We start from the raw sequence: 9317 nt of genomic DNA on the forward strand, positions 1-9317 counted from the left end.
CACTCACTACACAACATTGTAGCAAAGTGTAATTTCTTCAGTGTTGTCACATGAAAAGATAGAAGAAAATATTTACAGAAATGTGAGGGGTGTGCTAACTTTTGTGAGGTACTGTATATATCTATATACAGCGGGATATCACCCTTTTTTACGTGATATAAAAGACTACCATCTGCTGATCCAGAAGGATCTCAGCTCCCTCCTGTGGCCGAGTTGTGATATAGCCACCTGCTGTTCACTTCTTGTCCTGGTACCGCAGAGGATGTTGGGAATTTGAGTACAGGGAGAAAAGAGACTCCATTTGCTCTGGCTTGTTATGAACTACGTTACCCAGAGAGCAACTGTGCGATCCCAGACTGCTTTGCTTCCCGCACGGCCTGCTGGGGGAGGTGATTTAAGGGAAGAGACGTGTTTGGTGCGCTCTCTCCACACCGCCTCTTCAACCCAGGAGGACAACTGTGGAAGTGTCCCACGGAAGTCTAGGCCTGGAGTTGAGGCCTACCTACGCCCGAGCGGAGCGCAGTGGATAGAGAGAGACAGAACCCCTGACGGGGTGATCGGATGGGTTCCTATTACCCCAGGGACTTGACTGAGGATCGGAGGCTATCATCTTGGAAGACTGTGATCGGAGATCGCGGACGGAGTGTTTCGGAAGGACGAGGCCTGAACTGGTTGGGTGAGACGGGCACATGCCCAGAACCTACTGACTGTGTTGTTCGAGGGCGGATCGTTCACATTAGCCATTACGGGTTGACTATTTGGGCAGGGCCTCTTCCACAAGTTTATTTGTTACCCTATTGGATTACAAATTACCCCTTGTGTGCCACCGCATGCCAACGCATCAGTGCACAGACTTTTGGGATAATTTGAAAAGAGGTTTGGTCTGATCAACCAAACCACACTAATTAGGAATATCATCTAAAGACTGCCTATTTCATCATTGCAGACAGTTGGGGCCAGATCCACATAGAAATAGATTGGCGCAGCGTATCAGACATACGCTACGCCGCCGTACCTTACCTGGCGTTCTTTCGAATCCTCAAAGATTTTGCGCCGTAAGTTACGGCGGCGTAGTGTATTTCTGGCGGTGGAATTCAAATCGGCGATTAGGGGGTGTGTTTCATTTAAATGAAGCGCGTCCCCGCGCCGAATGAAGTGCGCATGCGCCGTCCCGAAATTTCCCGGCGTGCATTGCGCTAAATGACGTCGCTAGGACGTCATTTTTTTTTTTAACTTAGACGGGACTTACGTACATTCCGATTCACGGACGACTTACGCAAAAAAAAAAAATTCAAATTTCGACGCGGGAATGGCAGCCATACTTAACATGACAAGTCTAACTATACGCCGCAAAATACCAGCTTTAACTATACGCTTGAAAAAGCCGACTAGAGAAGACGTAAAGGAATGCAACGGCCGCTCGTACGTTTTCGTGGATCGTCGGAAATAGCTAATTTGCATACCCAACGCGGGAAAACGACGTGAACGCCACCCAGCGGACGCCAAAGTATTGCATCTTAGATCCGAAAGGCGTACGAGGACGTATACCTGTCGGATCTAACCCAGATGCCGTCGTATCTTGGTTTGAGGATTCAAACCAAAGATACGACGCAGGTAATTTGAAAGTACGCCGGCGTACTCTGTCTGTGGATCTGATCCTTGATGTCCATCTTTATGCTCTTTGATTGAGTAATGGGTTCTATTATACTGTGTAGTAGTGTTACTAGTGAGAGCTGGGTGAGGCTTGGCAAGGAGGTGCTTCAATGTGGATGCCTTATTGAGGGAATCCCCTTGCTGCGTGCTTACACAGGTCTGCATAGCCTTTATAACTTAACCTGTATTTACTGGTTATTATTGTTTCTGACTCTTGCAGGGCTCTGCAAGCAGTTCTTTACTGTTTTACCTTTGTTTCTTTTGCTTTACCCTTGACTATGGTATTAATTACGACTTATACTATTAACCATAAAAAACCCCATCCCTTCCCCTAGTAACCACACAAGACTTGAATGGGGTAAATTGGCCAAGACGGCCATTTTATTAACCAAAATATATATAACCCAAAATATATATAACTTTCAATAATTAACCATAATTAACATAACACATTAACCTGTATTTATAAAACTTCCAGTAGTTTTTTACCACCCTGGGGCACAAGGTCCAATCGGCATAACCCATCCCTGTACCTGCTAGCCACTTCTAGGCCTCCAGCCGCTACAACCTCCGACTCAGAGACAACTAGTAGGTACCCATACACCATCTGGTACCTCAGACGGGTCCCTAACCATGCCTTTTAGGTGCCCATCTGACCTAGCAAGGACCTTGCACCCCACCAACACCTCCGCCACCTGCGGCCATCGAGAACCCCTATACCAGTAGGCAATCAACCCTTAAAAAACAGGGCGGGTGGGTAGGAAGCTCCTTACCCTGTGCTGCCTCGTGGCGACTGGCTTCCTCTTCCTTCCTTCACTCAGCCTCCTGCTCTCCCTATTGGATATACCAACCCCCACTCCCATCAGGCGTCCCCTGTATACGCCCAGTTAACCCTTGTCATGCCGGCCCTCCACTAATGCCTGTGGCAATGCCTCTATCAAGTAAAGAGTTACATTGGTTAAGCTGAGATTTGTGTACAGTTTCTCTGTCATCCTGCGGGATCCATACAACTCAAGGTAACCCTTAACCACTTAACCCCCGGACCATATTGCTGCCCAAAGACCAGAGCACTTTTTGCGATTCGGCACTGCATTCGCTTTAACTGACAATTGCGCGGTCGTGCGACGTGGCTCCCAAACAAAATTGACGTCCTTTTTTCCCCACAAATAGAGCTTTCTTTTGGTGGTATTTGATCACCTCTGCGGTTTTTAGTTTTTGCGCTATAAACAAAAATAGAGCGACAATTTTGAAAAAAATGAATATTTTTTACTTTTTGCTATAATAAATATCCCCAAAAAATATATAAAAAAAACTTTTTTTTCCTCAGTTTAGGCCGATACGTATTCTTCTACATATTTTTTGTTAAAAAAAATCGCAATAAGCGTTTATTGATTGGTTTGCGCAAAAGTAGCGTTTACAAAATAGGGGGTAATGGCGGCGATCAGCGATTTTTTCGGTACTGCGACATTATGGCGGACACTTCGGACACTTTTGACACATTGGCATTTTTATAGTGATCAGTGCTATAAAAATGCATTTGATTACTGTAAAAATGCCACTGGCAGTGAAGGGGTTAACACTAGGGGGCGGGGAAGGGGTTAAGTATGTTCCCTGGGTGTGTTCTAACTGTAGGGGGGGGTGGCCTCACTAGGGGAAATGATTGATCGCTGTTCATACATTGTATGAACAGACAGTCAGGCATTTCTCACCTGACAGGACCTGTAACGAGCGATCGCATGTGCCCGGCGGCGTTCGTACCCGATGAATTCCTGTATATGGATTCATCGGGTAGTGTGCTCTAGTCCTGCAAAGGGAACTGCGTTCCTGCTGTGAAAAAAGTGCAGGGACTCCGTTCCCACGCGTTCCCGCAGGACTTGAGCCCTGTACAAATATATATACGTATACACGCTCTACGCTCTACTACAGAACACCCCCCCATTTACTGACATATCTCAGAGGTGTTCTGAAGACCAGATACAGCACAAACAGAAAGTAGAAGATAGCAAATATCAGCTGACAAGATTTCTGGCAGAATCCACTGGAATTTTTTTGCCCCAATTATACAGATACCACAAGACACTTTCAATTATGTATTTAACTGACCAAAAGGGTGTCAATAAGAGGGGCTCATTGATTGCACCCCCATTGATGTTATTTTGTTAGAATTCCTTATCTATGACCTATCTGGCTCCATCTCCGGATCTTTAGCTCCCTTCATTGCAGAGTTTTATGATCTGCGTCTTCAATATCTGTTGTTGTTGTTATCTTTATAATCTTCTTAGATGGTGTCACCCCCCCCCCCCCACCTTACTGTATTTTTAGTTTTAGGAACTTAAAAATGCTGCAATAAAGAGGAAGTATGCAGAATTCTGTAAAATTCTGTATATTATTACTGCAGACTAAAGTGTGCTTCCTACCAGGGCCGCCATCAGGGGGGTACAGGCAGTACACCTGTAAGGGGCCCAGATGGCAACCCCCCTTTTTTTTAGGGGTCCGGAGGTTCCCAGGGGCCCGGAGGCCCACAGGTCCCCAGATGGCAACCCCCCTTTTTTGTATTTATTTTTTATAAAAAAATATATATATATTTTTTTATATATTTTTATTTTATTTTTTATTAAAGGGCCCAGAGGTCCCCAGGGCCCTGGATGGCAACCCCCTTTTTTTTTATAAATGTTTATTTTTTTTTTTGTATATATATTTTTTTTATTTATTTTTTATTAAAGGGCCCAGAGGTTTCTTTTTTTTATTAACCACTTCCCGACCGCCGCATGTATATGTACGTCCACAGAATGGCACGTACAGGCAAATGGGCGTACATGTACGTCCTTGCCTTCTAGCGGGTGGGGGGTCCGATCGGGACCCCCCCCCTCTACATGCGGCGGTCGGATTCCCGCGGGGAGCGATCCGGGACGACGGCGCGGCTATTATTTTTTAGCCGCCCCCTCGCGATCGCTCCCCGGAGCTGAAGAACGGGGAGAGCCGTATGTAAACACGGCTTCCCCGTGCTTCACTGTGGCGGCGCATCGATCGTGTGATTCCTTTTATAGGGAGACTCGATCGATGACGTCACACCTACAGCCACACCCCTCTACAGTTGTAAACACACAGTAGGTGAACACTAACTCCTACAGTGCCCCCTTGTGGTTAACTCCCAAACTGCAACTGTCATTTTCACAATAAACAATGCAATTTAAATGCATTTTTTGCTGTGAAAATGCCAATGGTCCCAAAAATGTGTCAAAATTGTCCGAAGTGTCCGCCATAATCTCGCAGTCACGAAAAAAATCGCTGATCGCCGCCATTAGTAGTAAAAAAAAATAATTAATAAAAATGCAATAAAACTATCCCCTATTTTGTAAACGCTATAAATTTTGCGCAAACCAATCGATAAACGCCGATTTTTTTTACCAAAAATAGGTAGAAGAATCATATCGGCCTAAACTGAGGAATTTTTTTTTTTATATATATATATATGTTTTTGGGGGATATTTATTATAGCAAAAAGTAAAAAATATTGAATTTTTTTCAAAATTGTCGCTCTATTTTTGTTTATAGCGCAAAAAATAAAAACCGCAGAGGTGATCAAATACCACCAAAAGAAAGCTCTATTTGTGGGGAAAAAAGGACGCCAATTTTGTTTGGGAGCCACGTCGCACGACTGCGCAATTGTCTGTTAAAGCGACGCAGTCCCGAATCGCAAAACCTGGCCTGGGCATTTAGCTGCCTAAAGGTCCAGGGCTTAAGTGGTTAAAGGGCCCAGAGGTCCCGGATGGCAACCCCCCTTTTTTTGTAATTTTATTTTTATAAAAAAAAAAAAAAGTGTATGTATGTATATATATATATATATATATATATATATATATATTAAAAGGCACAGAGGTCCCCAGGGCCCCGGATGGCTTCCCCCCTTTTGTTATATATATTTTTCTTTATTTCTTCTTTATTCTTTTTTAAGTGTAGACCATTATTTTATCTGGTGACTTTGGCGGGGAAGTGTAAGCTTCTCAGGGTGAGGAGTAGAACAGAGCAACAAAAATAAAGAAACTTCTACACACCCTAAAGAGTTAACTACAAAAATATTTTATTATTGGGACATATACAATAAATTACTAGCACTTTACATAGATCCCCCCTCCCCCCCTCCATATACCAATACAGAACTCCCTATAACAAAGTTCTATATAAAATATTTCCCTCCCCAACACAATTCCTCTAAAACAACAACAAAAAATGTGTAGGGCAAAGGTGTACCCCTAGTGTACCCAAGGTGCAAGAGACACAATCCCCACAGGCAGTAAACCCGATCCCCCCCCCTAATATAGACACCCCCTCTAAATACCTATTAACCACTTCAGCCCCGGAGGATTTGGCTGGCCAATGACCGGGCCACTTTTTGTGAATCGGCACTGCGTCGCTTTAACTGACAATTTCGCAGTCGTGCGACGTGGCTCCCAAACAAAATTGGCGTCCTTTTTTCCCCCACAAATAGAGCTTTCTTTTGGTGGCATTTGATCACCTCTGCGTTTTTTATTTTTTGCAATATAAACAAAAAAATTGTGAATTTTTTTTTTTTTAAAAAGGAATATTTTTTACTATAATAAAAAATCCCCCAAAAATATATAAAAAAAAAAAATAATTTTCCACAGTTTAGGCCGATACGTATTCTTCTACTTATTTTTGGTAAAAAAAAAAATGCAATAAGCGTTTATTGATTGGTTTGCACAAAAGTCGCTAACCGATGAAGCAAACTGATGGTCTGATGTGTGTACACACCATCAGTTAAAAAAACGATCAAGTCCAATGTGGTGATGTAAAACACACAACGTGCTGAGAAAAATGAAGTTTAAATGCTTCCAAGCATGCGTCGACTTGATTCTGAGCATGCGCGGGTTTTTAATCGATGCTTTTGCATACTAACATCGGTTTTGACCTATCGGTTAGGCGTCCATCGGTTGAATTTTAAAGCAAGTTCTAAATTTTTGGACCGAAGGATAACTGACCGATGGGGCCCACACACGGTCGGTTTGGACCGATGAAACGGTCCTTCAGTCCGTTTTTATCGGTTTTGACTGATCGTGTGAACGCGGCCTAATGACCTCCATCCCCCATAACTAACACCATCCATACCCCATAACTGAGGACCTCCACCCCCATAACTAAGGTTCTCCATCCCCTGTAAAAGAGGTCCTCTATCCCCTTCAACTGAGGAGCTCCATCCCCCTTAACCACTTCAGCCCCAGACCATATTGCTGGTCAAGGACCGGGCCACTTTTTGCGATTCGGCACTGCGTCGCTTTAACTGACAATTGCGTGGTTGTGCGACGTGGCTCCCAAACAAAATTGGCTTCCTTTTTTTCCCCACAAATAGAGCTTTCTTTTGGTGGTATTTGATCACCTCTGCGGTTTTTAGTTTTTGCACTATAATCAAAAATAGAGCGACAATTTGGAAAAAAAAAATATTTTTTACTTTTTCCTATAATAAATATTCCCCAAAAATATATAAAAAAAACATTTTTTTTTCCTCAGTTTAGGCCGATACGTATTCTTCTACCTATTTTTTGTTTTTATGGCATTTTTATTAATATTTTTTTTTACTAGTAATGGCGGCGATCAGTGATTTTTTTTGGTACTGCGACATTATGGCGGACACTTCGGACACTTTTGACACATTTTTGGGACCATTGTCATTTTTATAGTGATCAGTGCTATAAAAATGCATTGGATTACTATAAAAAAATCCCACTGGCAGTGAAGGGGTTAACACTAGGGGACGAGGAAGGGGTTAATCATGTTCCCTGGGTGTGTTCTAACTGAAGGGGGGGTGGGACTGACTAGGGGAAATGACAAATCGCTGTTCATACATTGTATGAACAGACAATAGGTCATTTCCCCCCCTGACAGGACCGCTCTGTAATGAGCGATCGCGGGTTCCTGTCGGTGATCACACCCGCTGGGCACGCATGTCAGGGGCGAGCGGGGGGCATGCGCACGCCACCGGAGAGATTGGCTGCTCGGCGAGATATCGTATAGCTACGTGATCTCGCCCAGCAGAGCCGACCTGCCGCCGTATAACTGTGGTGGCTGGTCGGCAAGCAGATAACTAACGTCCTCAACCCCCTTTATCTAAGAAAAATCCATCCCCCATAACTAACGTTCTTCATTCCCCATTACTGAGTACCTCCATCCCCCATAACTAACGTCCTCCATCCCCCATAACTAACGTCCTCTACCCCCTTATCTAAGGACCTTCATCCCCCATAACTAACGCCCTCCAACCACCTTATCTAAGGACCTCCATCCCCCATAATGAACGTTCTCCATTCCCCATTACTGAGGACCTCCATCCCCCATAACTAACGTCCTCCACCCCCTTATCTAAGGACCTCCATCCCCCATAACTAACGCCCTCCACCCCCCTTATCTAAGGACCTCCATCCCCCATAACTAACATTCTCCATTCCCTATTACTGAGGACCTCCACCCCCCATAACTAACGTTCTCCATTCCCCATTACTGAGAACCTCCATCCCCCATAACTAACTGTGACGGTATTGGTATGAGATCCCCGTCAAAGATTCCCTTCTTCCATAAGAACGTCACCCAATATTCCACTAGGAGGAATATTCCTGAGATCGCCCATTAAGCCACACATGAGTCCAGGCTTACTGCTAGAACAAGACAGACTTTAATGTTATATCACACAGCTTATATGTAATTTCCAAAACTGTTACAATGACAAATCTCCGCCCCCCCTCACACTGGGGCTTCCATACAGATGATTAGGCAGACACGACGGAGCCGATGCTGAAAACACATTTTCGTTAGACAATGACATCAATGATGCTGATTACTAGTTGTACTGAATACATTAACTAGACAGCTCGACCCCGCATATAGAGAGATAATTACCACAATGGAGCAATCAGAATAATTAACACAAGCCACTTAAACACAGATCTCCTTCACACAACACAATAGATCAATTAACCTTTAGAAATAGTGAGGGGACATTAGCACTTCAATAACCTGTTAGCCGAGGACAGAATCACACAGGGCAAGCAGGGAGAATTAAACTGAGACATATAGGCAAATGCATCACAATGGCCCCCCTTTTTCTCCCTGCTACGGCAAACCCGGTTGGACCTTCCCTGGTCCAGTAGGGTTGACGGGTTCAGAGCTTTTAGTCCGAGGTTAACTCCGTTTGGCGTGACTGACCTCCCTTGGCAACTGCTTCAGACTCAGGTATGCCACCGGGTCGTCAGATCACACGCCGGTCAGTCCCCAAGTCTTTGTGCGATCTGCAAAGTCACCAGAAGTCAGTGTGAAGACGGCGAATGGGTCTGTGCGCCGCCGTCTAGGTGTCCCGCTATGGGAGGGGCAGGTTATGGCTCTGGAGTGACAATCACAGGAGATTCATAAAAAAAAGAAAAAGTTATATTCGTTGACATGCTGTAGCACCGGTGCTCAGAGTCCGGGGGGGGGAATCAGGGCCCCATAGGGTCAGCCACCCTCTGCTCCCTCCGCAGTCGCCAGTTCTCCTCTTTGAGCTTCTCCAGCTCCATCTCCAGTTCATGGAGCCTGGGGGGGTCAGCCTGCTGTGACCTCAGGTGGTTGTTCTCCTCCTCCATGCGGCTTATGCACTCCTCCAGCTCTAGGTACTCACG

Source organism: Rana temporaria, chromosome 3 (assembly GCF_905171775.1).
Source record: "Rana temporaria chromosome 3, aRanTem1.1, whole genome shotgun sequence".
Classification (NCBI taxonomy): domain Eukaryota; kingdom Metazoa; phylum Chordata; class Amphibia; order Anura; family Ranidae; genus Rana; species Rana temporaria.